We start from the raw sequence: 17,327 nt of genomic DNA on the forward strand, positions 1-17,327 counted from the left end.
TTTTTTTTTTTTATTTCTGCTTCTTCTGATTGGTTGTTTGTGTATAGGAAAACCATTTTTAGTTTTTAAAGGAATCTCATATTGTTTTCCATAGAAGCTACACAAAAATACATTCCCACCAACAGCGAGTAAGTGCTCATTTTTTTCTACATCCTCGCCAACACTGTTCTTTCCATTCTATTTGATATAGGCCATTTTCACAGGGATGAGGTGATATCTCCTTGTAGTTTTTTAATTTTTTTTGTTTTGTTTTGTAATAGTATCTGTAAAATGCCTGTAAATTAACCTAAGGAGGTAAAGGACTTATACAATGAAAACTGCAAGACATAAAGAGGTGGCCAGATATTCCATATACATTGATGGGAGTATCTACAGAGTCAAAATGACTAGTTTGCCATCTGAACATGACATACATCATCAACCCAGAAAACTATATACTTTTTATTTTTCAAAATATTTATTTATTTATGCCTAAAGAACTGGGGTATAGGCTAATGTACAGGGGAGGTGAGAGGATTCACTGGAGACAAAGTGAGGAACAGAACAGGCAGATCGATGAAGTGCACTGCTGAGGGGAGCAATGGGAAAAGACAGAAGTCTCCTGCATCATGTGGGTCACCTCCCTGGCTGGGGGTCGAACTTGAGCTGAAGTGGCTGTGGCTAGTTTCATAGTGCTGTGCTTTAACCTGTTGCAACTCCAGGGAGGGCCCTACTTTATATTGTTTATGGCAATATTATTTGCAATAGTTAGGACATGGAAACTATTATAGGTAGAAGATTGGATTAAGCATATGTGGCATAACCACACAATGGAATACTATTCAGTTATAAGGAAAGATGAAATGTTACCATTTATAGTAAAGTAGAAGGAGTTCAGGGGAATTGTGTGTTGTAAAACAGGTCAGAATCACAAAGACAAACTAGAGTTTATATAAGAAAGGATTCAACAAAGCAAAGTATTTATAAAACCAATGTATATTAATAAATGAATGAGGTTTTTGAAGTTAACAGGTGAGGCCGTAGGGAAAGAGGATCAAAAGGGTATAAAGGATGATGGGGGAAAAAATAAAAGCACTTACTACAAAGTGATAATATATATAAATATGTTTTATTATTATCAAATTCATATAAAATCTTTACATATTAACACTAGAATTCTGGAGCAAGTATTCTTTATACTTTAATTTTTACTAAGAAACGACATATTTTTCTTAGAAAACATTCAAGGAATTCTTTAAAGGTATGCATATGTTCCAGTGTGCATAAAATTATGGATTTTTAATCATTGTGGATTTGATTGCATTTCTCTTACAATGAATGATGTTGTTGAGATTTTTTTCATATACCTGTAAGCCATCTGAATGTCTTCTTTGGAGAAGTATCTATTTAAGACTTTTCCTCATTTTTAGATTTTTTTTTTGTCCCTTTGAGTTGTATGAGTTCTTTATAATTAAAATTAACTCATTGTCAGAAGTGGGACTTACAAATATCTTCTCCCAGTTTGTAAGTTACCTTTTTGTTTTGGTGGTGGTGTCTTTTACTGTACAAAAGTTTTTAAATTTGATGTAGTCAGATTATTTCTGCTTTTGTTTTCCTTGTCAATGGAGTTGAGTCTCCAGATATGGCTCTGAGCTTGATGTCTAAAAGTTTATCACCTATCTCCTATCTATTTTATGGTCGCTGGTCTTCATTCAAGTCTTTAATCCATCTTGAACAATTTTTACATATTGAATAAAATAATGTTTCTTTTCTCTGCATGCAGTTGTCTATATTTCCAACACCATTTGTGGAAGAGATTTTCCTTTCTCCACTTTCTCCAAAAGGAACCATGGCTCCTTTGTCATAGAGTAATTGTCCATATATTTGTAGATTTATTTCTGCGCTCCTAGTTCAATTCTATTGATCTGTGTTTCTATTTTCGCTGCAATACCACATTGTTTTGATTGCTATTACTGTATATTTTAAAGTCAGGGCTGCAATCCCTTCATTATTCCTCTTTTGTCTCAGAATTACTTTGGCTATTTGGGATATTTTGTGGTTCTATATAAATTTTAGAATTGGTCTATTTCATCTATTTCCTTGAAAAAAATGTCACTGGGATGTTAGTATTATATCAAATCTCTGTATTGCTTTAGGTAAGATGAACATTTAAAAAATGTTTTAAATCCATGAACATGTATATTTTTCTATTTCTTTGTGTCTCATTCCTTTAAACACTCTCTCACAGCTTGCAATGTACAGGTTCTTCGCCTCTTTGTTAAGTTTACTCCCAGGTATTTCACCTTTTTTGGTGGGATCATAAATGAGATTGTATTTGTAATTTCTCTTTCCTTTAATTTATTGTTTGCATAGAGAGAGACAACAGATTTTGTATATTAATTTTGTATCCTGTCACTGCTGAATTCACTTATCATTTCGAGCAGTTTTTGCTGATGTCATTAGGATTTTCTATGCATATAATGTCATCTGTGAAAAGTGAGATTTTTACTTGTTTTCCAATTTGTAAATTTGTCATTTTTCTTTACTAATTGGTCTAGCTAGGAATTTCATTACTATGTTGAACAGTAGAGTTGAGAGTGGACATCGTTGTCTTTTTCCTGATCTTGGGTGAAGTGCTTTCATGTTCTCACCACTGAGTATGATGTTAGCTGTGGCTTTGTCTTATATGACAATGGTTTTATTATGTCGAGGTATGTTCCTTTTATTGACAATTTATTGATTATTTTATCATAAATGGGTATTGAATCTTTTCAACTGCTTTTGCAATACCTATTGAAATGATGATCTGATTTTTATCTTTCTTTTTGTTGATGTGGTGAATAAAATTTACTTACTTGTGTATGTTGAGTGATCCTTTAATCCCTAAAATGAATTCTACTTGGTCATGATGTATAATTTTCTTAATGCACGGCTGTATTTGCCAAGATTTTGCTGCAGATTTTTGCCTCTATATTCATCAGAGATAATGATCTATCGTTTCCAATTTCTGTGCTATCATTGTCTGGTTTGGGGAGCAAGATAATTTTCACTTGTAAATGTGTTTGGGAGTGTATAGCCCCTCTCACACATGATGACTATTTTTTTGAAGAGTATGAGAATAGTTACCATGTCTGCTTTGAAAAATTGATAGAATTTACTAGTGAAGCTTCTCTATCCCGATGCTTTTATTCTGAGGGAGATTTTCATTACTATTTCAATTTCTGTGTTTTTGATTTATATGTTCAAGCTTCCTATTTTGTCTTGGCTCAGTTTTGAAAGGGTATATGATTCTAATATTTTGTCCATTTTTTCTAGGTTTTCTAATTTGTTTTCTTATAGATGTTCATTATTTCATCAATTTTTATAACTAACATATATGCAGTTATAAAGGAAGGCGAATTCTCTATTATTGGGTTCTAAAGTTCAGTATAGATCAATGAGACCTATTTTGTTGATTATAATGGTTATTTCTTCTATACCTTTATATTCCCAGCATTTCACCTGTTCTGTGATCTCCAGATCTCCAGATAGCAGTGTGCTTCTATCTGCATCTCCTAGTGTCAGTAGTTTCTTGTTTTTTAAAACAGTTATTTGTTACATAGATTTTCATAACAATTATACCTACAACTAATTGTGAATTAGTTTTTATCATTATCAAGTATCATTTTTCATCACGTTAAATTATTTTTGGCCCGAATTCAACTTTGTCTGCTATGAAGGCTCAGAGCCCCCACTTAATATTATTTTCATTTGGCCAATTCTTCATTTTTGGTCTGTCCGAATCATTTTGAATTAGATTGTCTCCTGTACATGGGGAGTTGGTCTTGCTTTGTGTGCCATATTGAAAATGTTTTCCTTTCAGTAGGTGACTAAAGGTTATTCATATTTATTGATAAGATTGACATTTTTGGTCTTGAATTTGATGTTATTTTATACTGTAATCACCATGTGTGCTATATAAATATATATTGTTTATTCTTCATGATGTGTTTTCTTTGCTATTAAAGTTTGTTTGGGTTTTTTTTTTTTTTAGTATTTAAGAAGGCTTGTATTTTTATTCTTGTGTTTTTTTTTTTTTGTGCTTGTAGCTTCTTTAAGAGATACGAATTATCTTCAAATCTCCAAATAAAATTACATTTCTAAAAAGTGATTATAGCTAATACATTAAAATTTGAATTTAGTATACTTTTTACATCTAGAAATTTCTTCTGTTCTTTTAAAATTGATATGTGCTTTCATTTAAATGTTCTTCACTTGTAATTTCCTTATTCTATCTCTTAATCATCTTAAACACACTAAGACCCCCTAACCAACAGTACAATCTTTTCTTATGTGCCTCTTCTCCTCCTTCCTGTGTTGGCTGACTCCCCTTCATGGAAAATCATTCCCTTATGTGTTTATGAATGTTTCTGGTGAGCCATTCCATTGGCAAGTTGTAGAGCTGGGCCTTCCACACTGAATCCAAGTCTATATGCCACAGCACAGATGCTGACTGCCCAGTCACTGTCACACTCAACACACAGTAGACACCTGCTTTCCATGGGGAGGGTAGTGTCCAAATATAAAGATAGTTCTACTAAGAATGACTTCCTTCAGGGAGTAACAAAACAAAATATCTTAAATTATAGATGGCTGAAAAATCTAGAACCTGAACCCGCCACATACACATACATCTGTTGCCCTGCAAGTTCACACCTGCCACATTTGTGCAGCTGCAGCTATATAGCACATTAGTTACTCTCCCATATACATACTAATTAATGTATACTCATTAATACTCATTAATGTGGCAGGTTATTCTATTGCACAAATATTTGCACAAATACTCATTAATGTAGCAGGTTATTCCATTGCACAAATACTTATTAAGCATCTATTCTTATGTGTCAGCCCCTCTTCCAAACATTGGGATAAATCAGTAAGAGAGTAAACATTTCTAAGCACTCCAAATCTGAAGTTGTCAACTTTATGTAACTTGCAAGTTCTCTTCTTGCTTTGTTTCTCATCCATGGCCCTATTTTTCCATTCTGTCTCCCTGACACCTCTACCACAAAGGAACATCTGAAATGGCATGGACCTCTTTTTACAATAAATTGAAAGTAAACTAGTTCTGAGAATTGCAAGACATCCCTTGAAATAACTGAATGCATTTCGGGGCATGTCAGGGCTAGTGCTGGCAAGCACTCTTATTGATGTTCAAAGAGTTCTGTGTTACACATACCCGTGGATGAAGAAAGCGCAGGGGAGGCCAGCAGAGCTAACACTTCTGAACAAGCTCAAACTGGCCTACGAGCAAGGAAATATTTGCCCAGTTAGAAAATTTCTTTTGTGAAATGAGGTCATCCTACAATCTAGAGCCTTTCTACAAGATGCAAGAGCCCTTGGACATAGGAGGGAATGCCTTTGACAGTTTTTCTGCAGGAACTCTCTTTTCTCTTTCATTGCTACCTTGACTTTCCAGTCTCCCTTGGCTTGATATCCCATTCCTCTGCGCTCCTAAAAGTTGACACTTTTCATTATTTTCTACTTGAGTTTCATCCACATTTTAAGACCTCACGAACCATATTTTAAGTCCTTGCTACAAACTCCTCCAAAAAACAAACAAACAAACAAACAAACAGAACAAAAGGAAATACTTCCTAACCCATTCTATTAGGCCAGTATTACCCTAACACCAAAATCAAAGACATCACAAGAAAAGTTATGAATAACCCATGTGAATAGAGATAGAGATTCTCAACCAAATATCAAATCTACCATATATAAAAAGGAATGTGTACCATGACAAGGTCAATTTATTCCAAGAATGCAAAATTGGCTTAGTATTTGAAAATCAATCAATGTATTATACCATCTTAATGGAATGGAGGACAAAAACCATATGATAATTTACATAGATGCAGAAAAAGCACTTGACAAAATACAGCACTATTTTTTTTTTTAACTAAAATAGTACTCAACAAACTAGGAACAGAAGGGGACATCCTCAACCTAATAAAAACCATATGTTTAAAACCTCAGCAAACATCACAACTGATAGCCTACTATTGGATGCTTTTTCTGTAAGATCAGGAACAAGACAGGATGTTTGCACTTACCATTTTGTTCAACGTTGTTCTAGAGGTTTCAGCCAAGGCAATTAGGCAAAAGTAAATAAAAGGCACCAGGTTATAAATGAAAACATACAATTATCCTTATTCACAGAGGATATGGTCTTGTGTATAAAATCCTAAGGAATATAAACACATATACACACAACTAGTAGAAATATCAGCCAAGCATATTAAGGTTATAGGATATACAATTAATATATAGGAATTAATTGTATTTTTTCATCAAGACTTTGAAAATGAAATTAAGAAGTCAACTCCATTTACAATATCATCAAAAAGAATAAAACAATTAAGAATAAATTTAACAAAAGAAGTATAAGTCTTATGTACAGAAAAGTACAAATATCAGTAATATGAGCTAAAGAAAAGCTAAATAAATGGAAAAATACCCTCATCATGGACTGGAAGACATAATATTATTAAGATCTCAATAATCTAGTTTGGTCTAAACTTAGAGCAGGGGAGGAAATATTTGCAAGTCATATATTTGATAAGAGACTTGCAGTCAGAATTTATAGAGAACTCTTTCAATGAAAAAGACAATGCAATTTTAAAATAACCAAAGACATGAATAGACATGGTCTGTAAATACATGAAAAGATGTGAGATAGCATTAATCATTAGGGGAATACACATCAAGTCTACAACCCGAAGCCACTTAGTACCTACTAATGTGGCTATTCTCAGAAAGATGGACAGTAACAAGTATTAGTGAGGACTGCAGAATTTAGAAATCACATACATTGCTGGTGAGAATGTAAAATGTTGCATCTATGTTGGAAAGCCATTTGCCCGTTTCTCAAAAACTGAAACAGAGTTACCAAATTCCATCCCTAGGTACATGCTTTAGAGAATTAAAAACATATACCTATGCAAAAACTTTACACAAATGTCTATAACATTTTTCAAAAATTGGAAGTAACCCATCTGTCAACCAATAAATGAATAAGCAAACTGGTTTCTGTATACATGGAGTATTATTTAGCTATAAGCTGACTGAATTAACAGAACATGTTTATCAGTCTTCAAAACATTTTGCTAAATGAAAAATACCAATAACAAAGGCCATATATTATATGATTTCCTCATATAAAATGCCCAGAATAGTCAAATTCTTAGACACAGAAAATAGCTTAGTCATTTCCCAGAGATGGAGGCAGAGGGAATTAAGTGACTGCTTATGGGTTTCTTTCCGGGGTGATGTAAATGTTCTGGAATAAATGGTGTTCAATGTATGAAGTTGTAAATATGTTAAAAGTCATTAAATTGTATATTTGAAAAGATGAAATTTATGGTGTATGAATTTTACTTCAATAAGGTGGTTAGCAAATATTTTAAATTAATAAAAATTCAAAAAAATTAAAATTTCATTTTCTCAGTTGTGCCAGTCACCTTTCAAATGCTAAGCAGTCATGTATATAGAACATTTTAGTTATCACAGAAAATTTTATTGACCAGCATTAGTCTAGATCTCATTACCAGATTCTAGTGATTTAAGAAACATATCAATCCAATGAAATGTAAGGCCCTAATATTAACCCTTATTTCAAATGAATCAAACCCTTAGACTCTGGGAGCAGGATGGAGGTTAGCAGAGGAGAAGGAGGTAGAGTGAACAGGTAGAGATGCCGACTGGTTAGTGACAGATGGTGACTGAATATCTGATAGTGTGTGTGGCGTGATATACAGTTACTGAGGTTGGAAACTATATTCAGTGTTTCCTATACACTGTTGTAATGTTATCACAATAAAAAGAAAAATAAAAAAAAATCTCATTTAAACAAAATGTAAAATAACATTGAGAAAGTAGGGCAAGCTTGAATTCTGACTGAACTTTTGATTATATTAAAGAATTGTCAAATATTTTCAGGTGTGAAAATAATATGGTGCTTTCCAGCTTTTAGTGATAAATGCTAAAATAGGTATGCTAAAATGATATGGTGTCTGGAATTTGCTTCAAAATAATTTGGGGTCAGGAGATCAGGGAAAACAGATGTAGCAAAATTGGTCATGAATCAATAATTGTTGAGTTTCAGCAATGGGTAGCCGGGAACTCATGCTCCTCTACCTTTGAAAATGTTAACAAATTTTCATAATAAACAGTCAAAAAGCAAATGGGAAGCCACTTCATATCTAACTGATATTACCACATGGAAATAGAGTTGTCAGATTTTCTAATAATTTAAGAGAATTCAGAAATCCAGATTCTAACATAAAATCTTTGATGTTTCCTGGTTCATTTGTTTAATAACAGGGCACAAAACAATCACATCTGGAGCTTGGATTCAGCACACAGCTTCCACTTCACGAGTCCAAATTAGAATAATCAATGGAATTAATGGACTCTGAGGTTATCCATCATAAAAGTGATTTATCTCCAGCGTACAGTTAACATTAGTATATTTTATTTTTTAAATTATGACCGATTTAAAAAAGGTACAGAGTAATGAAACAATCACTCATATACCTGCTATGCAGTCTCAACAAATCTCAATGTTTTACCATGTTTGCTTCAAAAAGCAATAAAATATTAGATAGCATTAATGTCTTCTTTGTGCTTTTTCTTGATTCTATTCCCTCTGCCTTTCCACATAACACTATCCTCAAGTCTATGTCTATTTTTCCCCACAAAATTTATAGAATATCACTATCGCTGCATATATCTATAAACAATGAATGTGTGGCTTTCCTGTTTCTAGATTTTAAATAAGCAGTTTCATTTTAAAAACTCAACTGCACTTCCATCTACCAACAATACATTGTTAAAAAATTAACTTTTTAAAGACCATTTAGAATAACATCAAAAAATACTATGTAGATCTAGGAATATATCTCACAAAAGATGGGCAAGACATTTAGGGAAAAAATGACAAACTACATTGAAAGGCATTAAAGAAGACCTAAATAAATGGAGATATATATTATATTCATGGGCTGGAAGACTCAATATCAGGAAGATATCAATTCTCTTTAATGTCATTCTAGTCACAATCCCCAAAGAGACATAAAGTGGATAGGAGAAAAATCAAGCTGCAGAAGATAACATACCAAAGGATCCATCTATATAAATTCCAAAAACAAACAATATATTGTTTAGCCATACTAACATATATGTAAACTAAAATGGAAAGCAAAAATACAACAAATGGAAATACATGGTAAGTGGTACATTCGAGGAAGGAAATAGGAATTGCAAGGTAATGATAATGTTCTATTTCTGAAAGAGTAGTGTGGATGTGAGTTTTCGTGGCATAGAAATTCTTCATAGTTTACACATGCTTTGTAAAGTTTTGTGTTCAATCAATATTTAATAAAACCAATTTTTTTAAAATAATATAGGTCTATATCTCTACCACTGAAATATGTCTCTGACATGTGGCTGATGATATTATAAAGCTTTATATGTAGCAGCAAAAAATTAATGTACCAAGTTTATTAAATATGTATCAATATGTTAATAATCGTTATGTGAAACATATGGAATATGCACAAGTAGGCACTAGTGGAAATAGGCACTAAAATCTTAATGGTGGTTATTATAATATTAAACAAAACATAAACTGACTTAATAATGGTTATGTATAACATTAAGTAAATGTACGCTAAATTGTTAACTGTTGTTATGTCCTGTGGGGATTTTGGTCTTTACATTTCTGTACTGTAAAAGAATTGGATTTTTTTTTTACTATTCACCATCAGAATGAAAATTAAAACATTCTAATAACAAAATGCCAACACACAGAAAGGGGGATGCAAAGTTTAACATATGCAATTGGAAAAACTATTTCACCTGTGCTTCCTGGCAGGCTTCATTAGGGAAATGTAAGAAGCAGACTGGCAAGCTGTTCGCTCCCTTGACTCCATGTTACCAAATTAGGGGCCACTTTATTCACTGTTTTGATCTATCTGCCTTCTAATTTGAGGTGTTTTTCTTTCTTTTTGTTCTTCTCTAGGGGTGAGAGTCAAAAGGAAGAGAAAGCAAAGAAAGCGAGCAGATCTGAAAACCACATTATAAGTCAAAACTGTAAAATAAATGAGTAAAATATTTTTAAATAAAAATTTAATTTTTAATACAAAAAGATGAGGGATAATTGGAATATGACCTCTAGAAATGACAAATGTAACCCCGAAAATTAAAATCTTAGTGAGAAATAAGTGCTGTGGAGAGTGTGGGAAAAAAAGAAACCTTTATACACTGTTGGGAATGTCAACTGGTGCTGCTACTTCAGAAAACTCCACAGAGTTTCCTCAAAAAATTAAAAAAAGAATTATCTCATTATTCAGAAAATCAACTTCTAGGTATTTATATGAAAAATAGGGAAACACTTGGGCCTCCCTGGTAACACAAGATAACACATAGTGCTGTAACATAGTCACAGCACTATGAAGCTATTTGCAGCCACTGTGGCATGAGTTCGATCCCTGGCTAGGGAGCTGACCCACATGGCACAGCAGACCCTCCTGTCTTGCTGGCTGCTGCTCTCCTCAGCAGTGTATTTCAGTACATCTGTCTGTTCTGCTCCCCAATCTGTGTCTCCAGTGAGTCCTCTCACCCCCTCCACCCCCTATTGCATCTTTGGCCTACACCTCAGCTCTTGTATACATAAATAGGTAAGTCTTTAAGAAAAATAGGGAAACACTAATTTGAAACAATTAATGCACTCATATGTTATGATATGTGTCCAGTAAAGGTGATGGGAAGATGTGGTATATACACATGAAATACTTCTGGGCCCTCCCTGGTGGCACAGCGGGTTAAAGCACACCACTAAGAAGCTAAAGCCACTTCCGCATGAGTTCGATTCCCGCCTGCCCCGGAGGTGACCACATGGCGCGGCAGACCTCTCCTGACCTGCCCACTGCTCCCCTCAGCAGTGTACTTCCTCGATCTGCCTGTTCTGCTCCCCGCTCTGTCTCCATTGAATCCTCTCACTCTCCGCATCTCTGGCCTGTACCCCAGTTCTGTATGAATAAATAAATAAATCTTTAAAAAAAATGCTACTTCTGGGAATTTACCATAAAGATATGAAAATCTAAATCCTCAACAGCATGTGTGCAAATGTTTCTCACCGTTCTAATGGTAGTAGCCCAAAATTGGAAGCACCATAAATGTCTTTCAATGAGGGAATGGATGGATAAACTGTGCTACAGCCATAAAATTAAATACTACTCCACTACTAAATGAACTACCAGTACATGCCACACCTTGGATAAATCTCAGATGCATGTTGCTACATAAAGGAATCTTGACTTTAGATTTCATAGGGTATGATTCCACTTACATGAAATTCTGGTAAAGACAACACTATGGTAACAGAGAACAGATCTGTGGTTGCTAGGAATTAGAGGTGAGGGCTAGAGCGGGGAGAATGAGAAAGTTTTAGGGTGTCTCAACTGTTCTGTATCCTGATTGTGGTAGGGGTAAAACAAATGCACATTTATTAAAATTCATAGAAACGTACATCAAAGTAGGAAGTCAATTTTATTCTATAATTACAAAAATGGTAAATGTGAATAAACAAACTGTCACTGAAGAAATATAAAAAAATAATTTAAGATCTACTGCTAAAAAGTCACCAAGCCCAGAGAATTTAATAGGAGATAGATCCTATTTCTCAGAGAGCAAATATTAGCCTTGTTACTCTGTTTAAGAATTTAAGAATATTAATTTCCCAACTTTCTTTCTGTGGTGCTAACTAGCATAACCCTAATACTAACGTCAGATAAAAAGAGTGCTAACACAATGGATTATAGTGATGGGATATGGGTGAGTTGGTGGTGGGTACATTGTGATGGTGACACCCACTGAGGGTATCCAAATAGTATCTCATTTAAAATAAAAATAAAATAAAATTTCAAAAGAGTGCTAAGAAAGAAAGAAAGGCAGGAAGGAAAAGAGGGAACGAATGATGAGATGGGAGGGAAAAAAAGAAAAATGATGAATAAATCTCACTTTGAATATAGATGCTACTATTCTCAATAAAATATTAGAAAATTGAACTCAGTGACATTAAATGAGTGATACTTCCCAACAAGGACTAGGTAAACATTGCCAAAGAGTACGTTAGCTTTCAGAAGAATATTGGAAAGCAAAAGTTCAAGGTAAGCTGTTTTATTAAATAAGGTAGATAGATGATTAGGAGAAATTCAGTGTATTTAAATGCACAAGAAAATATTTTTTCATGCCTGACAATATTAGAGAGTAGATGTTCCCGAATCTCCTCTCCCACCCCTCCTCTTCACTAGAGGACATATATAAAGCCTAGATTAAAATAGGGCAAACTACTTCTATTGAGTTGCCGGCACAACCTTCTTTTAAAGAACTGAGTGGGAAGAAGCAAGGGAACTCCCAAGGTCCAAAATTGCAGAGGACACTGCACCCCAGAGTGGTGAGCAATGAGGTGCTAGCTGCCTGTCCTGGGCTGAATTATTCCTCAGCCTTGGAAGCCAGGAGACTGCAGGACTAGAAGAGAGGCCTGGGGCCCACACGAGGCTGGAATGCTCCAGAGCTACCCTCTGAGTGAAATGGCAGGCTAGAAAGCAATCCTACCAGCAATGGAGACAAAGAAGCTTGGTTGGCTGAGAGAGGCTTAGGGGAGAAAAGTCTTAAACTATATGTGTGCCCTCACAAAGATCACAAAGACATATCTGCTTAACCCCTGCACTAAAACAGCTCTGACAAAAGTCATAAATGACCCCCTATTGCCAAACCCAATGTGCATTTTCCCACCTTTACCTTCTGGGTTGTCCTGGGTGTTGACACGGTAACCCACTAGGTCTTCCGGGAAGTGCCTAGTTCTCTGGCCCCAATAGCACTGCTCTCCCTTGGTCTTCTTTTCCACTCGCCCAACTCCCTTTGTTTTTGCCTCCTTCAAGCCCCTCTCTCAAGCTGCCTGATGCAAAGGTGTGACCCTCATTCCAAAATTCATCCCACGTGCTTTCTGATTGACTTTACCTGACCTCACGTCTTTAATTATAGGTGCTCATAATCTGTGTCCTAGCCCAGAACCTGGACTCTGAGCTTCAGAGTACAAAACCTGCAGGGTTTTCCAAAGACACCTGTCACTCAAAAAGTTCAAAGTGCATACAGCCAGAAGCCTGAAGCTGTGTGCCCTTTGGTAAGTCTTGTGCAGTAAGCACAGGGCAGGTTCACTATGGATTCAGGCAGATAGATAAAGGAGAGTCCCAGAGCCCTGGGTGGATTTCACAGGCTTTAAACACTCTCTCAGGTAACCACCCAGGCACCCAGGCACACCAGGCAAGGATGCTAGCAGGCAAGGAGGCGGCACCGGCTTGCAGGGGTGCTGGGAGCAGCAGGCAGGCAACTGAGCTCTCAGCCGCATGCGCCCCGCCCCCACGAATCTTTAAGCTCTTTCTCTGTGCCCCCTCCCACGTTGTCCTGTGGCCTCTCTTCCGTACTCAGGCTGCCTGTCCTCTCATAGCTGTCGCTCTGCTGTTTTCATCCTGGCCTGTAAGCTCGGGTGTGCACGCTTACACATGCTCATTCCCGTGTTCCCGGTGTCCACAATAAGGCACGCGTGCCCCACGACCACACTCCCAAGGGCCTCCTTGCAGCAACACAGTCAAGGCCACAGGTGATAGCCATAGACCCTAGGGACACAAGAGCCTTTTTCGTTCATTTACCCTCCACAGCCAATCAGCCACGAAGCCCTGGCAATTCTACCTACTAAATATACTTCAAACTCACTGGCCATTCCTCTACTCCTTTAGTACATGCCATCTTTTTCTGGAAGTGGCAGAAACCTAACTGGTCTCATCCCCTAGTCATGCCAGCCTCGTACCCACTCCCAGCGCTATCTGAGTGATTTACCTGAAGTGCAAATCCGACCTGGTCACTTTCTTCTATTTGGTCATTTCTTTTTTATTGTTTAAATATTTATTAAGCTACCCTTAATATATAACATTATATAACATTAAAGTGTACAAGATGTTGATGTGATACCTCTGATACAATAAGATTACCGTCCTAACTTTAGCAACCACCTCTAGCATGTCATGTACTTACTATTTCATTTTTGTGGTGAGGATATTTAAGACCTAGTCTCTTAGCAACTTTGAAGCTTATAATACAGTATTGTTGACTCTAATCACTATGCTGTGTGTTAGAGTTCCAGAACTTACCTACTAGTTACTGATCATTTGTATCCTTAACATCTCCCTAACTCCCCCAGCCCCCAGGCCCTGGTAACCAAAATTGTACTGTTCAGCTTTTTGAGAGTCCACATATAAGTGATACTATATGACATTTGTCTTTCTCTTTCTGGCTTATCACATTTATTATGAAGCCCTCATGCTCCATCTGAAACTGGAGATGCCCCCCTCAGGCCTGCCACCAGGTGCCAGAGCACAGCTTGTGGGCAATGCAAGTGGCAGTGGGTGGTGGGCACTTTACTGCCCACCACCAGTGCCCTCCCCCTCCCGCCCCGGAGCTCAGGCAGAGGCCAACAGTGATGGCGGCAGCAGTGGCCCCGCTACCACGCCACGTGAGAACATGCAGTCCCTGGCTCAGGGCCGTAAAGAGGAGCTCGCGTCCCCAAGGGCCAGCTCCAGCTCTGTGGCTGCCTCCAGTTGCATCAGTTGGGTGGATCTGGTGCCTGGACTATGGGGTGGACCTATCACGTGCAAGTTGTGAGCAGATTGATAAATGGGCCAATCAGACATAGGATTGAAACCTGCTCAGACAGGTAGGCGGAGGACCTGAAAGAGGACAGAAGTCAGGACGGAAGCCAGCTTGGGGCTGCTGGCCTGACTTGGATTCACTCTGATTGGACACTTGCTCACTCAGACTGGATGCTCTCGGATGCATCTAGCAGCCAACATCCCAAGGAGAAAAGAAGTTGAAAAGCTTCTCAGAGAAGCTGAAAAGCTTGACAGAAACTGGAAGCCACGGCACCTGCCTTTGTCCTGTATCTGACATCGCCTGGAAGGAGCACCAGGTCTCAGGCCCGGTGCCTCAAAGAGCTGTCTGTTGTTGGTGTGGGCCAACAGCTCACAATGAGCTGTGACGCTAGATTCCAGGTGCCCAGCACTGGCCAGTACTTCTCAACACTGTTAATGGGTGACCAGCATTCTCTGTCCAGGTCACCTCTGAAAGCTGTTAATCCTCTGGCAGTACTGCTTCCCACTGCTGTTGCCTCCATTGCTATCTGGTCCAGTGCCTGGGCCTTCCCATCCCAACCTTCACACTGTGGTATCACCTCGCCAGCACCACCTGTGAGCACCTCCAGCTGAGGTGAGCTGGATCCTGGCCTGCTACCTACTTGTGTGCCACAGGCTCCAGGCCCTCGTTGACAGGACAACACCATCTTGGATGAGCACCTTGTTTGGGGCTTGTAGACACTGTGGGTACTCTCTGGAGTGAGACACCCCCACAAGAGGGGTGAGACCACTTGTGGTCTTAGAGACTTCTTGTTTTCTACTTGTTCAATAAACCCCATTGTGATTCCCCAAGCCTGAGTGGTCTTGCAATGGGAGCCCCCACCCCATCACATCCATGTTGGCTTCCATTTTTCTCATTGCTGAATATTATTCCATTATATATACAGTTATATGCAACTTAACAACAGAGATGCACCCTGAGAATGTGTCTTAAGGTGATTGATTTCCTTGTGTGAATGTCATGCAGTACTCTTACACAAACCTAGATGTCATAACCTACTACGAGTCTAAGATATTTATCTATATAGATTCAACAATCTGTATAGTTTAGTAGTAGATGCACATGTACTCTGTCATTGAACAAAATGTTCCATAAGCCATATCACACCTTCTTTAGCCACTCATCTGTTGATGGACACATGTGTTGTTTCCATATCTTGGCTATTATGAATGCTGCAACAAACTTGGGAATACATCTCTTTAATATATTGCTTTCATTTCCTTTGGACATATACCCAGGAGTGGGAATAGCTGAAATATAAGGTAGTTGTAGTTTCAGTTTTTTGAGGAACTTCCATATGGTTTTCCATAGTGACTGGATCAACTTATATTCCCACTGCCCCTTTCTTTTCAAAAACCCTTCCAACAGTGCTTCATTTTCTACCAAACTCTACAACATGGAATAGCAAGGATGTACCTCCTGAGCTGATCTTTGCACACCTCTCCAGCATTTTTCCATGCTGACTGCCCAGCTGTCATACAACAGTAATTCCAGCCAGCGAGGTTTGCAGTAAGTCCCATAAAACCCGTCATCTCTTATCCCTCAGCCTTTGCTCTTCCTGTCCCTTCAGCCCCTCCCACCTCTAGCCACCTGGTGAGTAACTATTTGTCCTCCATATCATGCCCATGTTTCATTTTCCCTAGCCCTTATGCAGATCACCAGCATATATGTTTTTGTTTACTTTTCTCTCCAGCTGAGCTGTAATCTCAAGGGAAGAGATCCTGTCTTACTAAGTATTTTATCTTAGCAAATAGTAGATAGGTATTTATGGTCTGAACTGAATCGGAAACATAGAAAGAAATTTTTTTAAATCAAGTAATGACATATTGATTTTATAAAAATGAGAAATGCTCTTTATTAAAAATTTTTTTCAAGGAATACATCAACGTACAAAGAAGCAGGCTGCAAACCCCCCAGAGTCGCACCACATGGCAAGAGCCAGCGTCTACAGACCCAGTGCTGGAAACAGAGAATATAATAATCCAGACACCCTGAAATAATTTCATAAGAATACAGTTGGAACAGACTTGCTATATCTAATAAAACATATGAAATTTAATAATACTTTAATTTAACTTGAAAAAACTGAAATAACTCTCCAGGAATTTTCTGAACCCTCCATGAGTGTTTCCGCACCATGAGCAATACTAGACTGCTTTGAAAAGTGGTTCACATGCAGATGATTTGTATTTGGCAGAGTAGTTAACAACTTCAATTATTGTGTAAGTTTTGGATTGGTTAAGGAGTTCCCAAAAGGAAAGAAAAATTTTACTCAGAAACAAAATGTATTGAGTTAAGCAATGGGGACTTCAAAAACAATTATTATTAAGAGCTTCACTTTTTTCTTAACTTTGCAAAATTGGTTTTCATTACCTTCACTCTTGGTTCAATAAAAAGGCTTTTAAATTAGCTCTTTTTAGAATTCAATAATTTCCTTAAAAGTGATGCAAATATTTCCTAAATCCTGAAATAGTCTTTCCATTAAGTTCAGATGTACCCATCTGAAAAGGTAGATTCCAATCAATGGAATTTTACAGAAGCACCTAATTGAAGAA

The sequence above is a fragment of the Condylura cristata genome, unplaced genomic scaffold (genome assembly GCF_000260355.1).
Source record: "Condylura cristata isolate star-nosed mole 26May11 unplaced genomic scaffold, ConCri1.0 scaffold00027, whole genome shotgun sequence".
Lineage (NCBI taxonomy): Eukaryota > Metazoa > Chordata > Mammalia > Eulipotyphla > Talpidae > Condylura > Condylura cristata.